The 2,500-nt window shown below is 39.7% G+C and overlaps 1 protein-coding gene across 1 annotated transcript in view; it reads left to right on the top strand.

The window, feature by feature from the left end:
• Positions 1 to 2,500, top strand: part of LOC122250809 (sterol O-acyltransferase 1) — a 29,846-nt gene that overhangs the window by 4,564 nt on the left and 22,782 nt on the right. The gene's annotated exons all lie outside the window — the stretch shown is intronic.

Consider the following 2,500-nt stretch of genomic DNA (forward strand, 5'->3'; position numbering starts at 1 on the left):
CACACACACACACACACACACACACACACACACACACACACACACACACACACACACACACACACACACACACACACACACATATATATATATATACATATATACATATACACACACATATATTTATAATTATATACATACACCTTTCCCTTAGTAAAATAGCTTCTTGGTTACTGCCATCCACTCTTCCTGTTCGACTGATTAAACTACCGAAACTAATCACATGTTGCCTGAACCTTGAAGAAATATGTGGTAGTGGGAAGATCAGCTGTAGGCTACTTGGGGAAAGGGGGGGGGGAGGGACGATTTCACATTCATGTGGAATATGAATCGAATCGGAAGGAAAATTCAATATGACAGTAACCATAGTTTTTGCGTGACTGGTAATGTAGACAGAAAACGCACACGCACAGACAGAGACACACGCGCGCACACACACACACACACACACACACACACACACACACACGCACACGCACACGCACACGCACACGCACACGCACACGCACACGCACACGCACACACACACACACACACACACACACACACACACACACACACACACACACACACACACACACACACACACACACACACACACACACACACACACACACACACACACACACACACACACACACACACACACACATTGATTGATTGATAGGTGGATGTGTGCGTGTGTATTTATGTTTATAACGAGGAAGACCGACGTATCTCCGAGCGGTTCGGGTTCCCTTCACTCGGTAATCATCCCGATTCGACGCTTCAAGCACATTCCGTGGTGACATCGTGTATGCTCTATGTGTGTATGTGTATGGCGATATATTTATGGATATATGTCTGCATATTTAGGTGTATATGTCTGTATATTTAGGTGTATATGTCTGTATGTTTAGGTGTATATGTCTGTCTGTATATTTAGGTGTATATGTCTGTATATTTAGGTGAATATGTCTGTATATTTAGGTGAATATGTCTGTATATTTAGGTGTATATGTCTGTATATTTAGGTGAATATGTTTGTATATTTAGGTGTATATGTCTGTATATTTAGGTGTATATGTCTGTATATTTAGGTGTATATGTCTGTATATTTAGGTGTATATGTCTGTCTGTATATTTAGGTGTATATGTCTGTGCGTGTGTATGTGTACATGTTAATATCTTTATGAAGCGCATGTGTTTGTATGTTCTCTGTTTATATTGTTTATTATGTCATATGTATGTGTGTATGTATGTCGGTATATATAAACATATGCATTTGTAATTAGGTGTATGTTCATTATGTACATATGTATATGTGTCTATGTGTATATATATGATTAATGCGCATGCCTATGCATACGTAAGGAATGCATGTATATAATATAGAAATTTATTCATGTCACATATTCATATATACATCAGCTATTATCATTACATTCATGCGCAAACACAGAAACCCATTCACTTGTATACATAAATAGAGAGACGCACGAGATAATGATGTTAGAAACCGAGTCACCACTATGGCTTCACTCTAGTCTTCCCAGTGACGCCCTCACGAGGCAAGCGGCATGGCATACCTTTTCCCGCGCGATTAGCTAACCAGCAGCTCTTAATTCGTAACGGCTCTTTGTTTAAAAAATTACTGCTCTCTATCTCTCTTTCTCTTTCTCTTTCTCTCTCTCTCTCTTTCTCTTTCTCTTTCTCTTTCTCTTTCTCTTTCTCTCTCTCTCTCTCTCTCTCTCTCTCTCTCTCTCTTCTCTCTCTTTTTCTCTTTCTCTCTCAATCTCCCTCCCTCCCTGTTATATATTTCTATATACCTTTCCTTTCCTTCATTCACTCTCTAGTCCCTCTCTCTCACACTTTCTCCCTCTCCCTCTCTGCGCTTCCCTTGTTACACACCTAAACATGTCAACATTTAAATTATTGATGTACCTGAATCGATAATTTAGCTCATATATTTTTTAAAATCTAAAGTAAAGCAAGTGAATTACTGCTATCCCCGAATCCATGGCTTCATATCAAATTGGGAAATGTTCATCCAGTCATAAATCCATTTTGAGTAATTTGAGTAATGCGACCAGAGTAGAGATTCGAAGGCAGAAACCGCAATTTAGTAAAGCACTCCCTATTATCAATGCACTCGGAAAGAAAGACTCCACTGAACCACCTGATGAGGAGTCTAGTGGCACTCGAAACGTCACGGTCCATTGCTGCTTGTGTAGTTGCAGTTTTTTGTTTTATGTACATGTTTTTTTTACACTTGTTTTTAAGTGTTTAAGTTGTGTTGAAGTGCAAAGCCATGAGGGGATTGCACTGCCTGCGAGAGAACCGGTTTAGTTTGTTTATGGCAACGGTCACGCTAGGACTGTTTTCATTGCTTATAGAACTATACATTGTTGTGGAGATGCAGAGGAAGATAACTGTATGATGTCTCTAACCGTCTCTCTCTCTCTCTCTCTCTCTCTCTCTCTCTCTCTCTCTCTCTCTCTCTCTCTCTCTCTCTCTCTCT

Source organism: Penaeus japonicus, unplaced genomic scaffold (genome assembly GCF_977035675.1).
Source record: "Penaeus japonicus unplaced genomic scaffold, GWHDUDI00000001_assembly GWHDUDI00000018, whole genome shotgun sequence".
In the NCBI taxonomy this organism is placed as follows: Eukaryota; Metazoa; Arthropoda; class Malacostraca; order Decapoda; family Penaeidae; genus Penaeus; species Penaeus japonicus.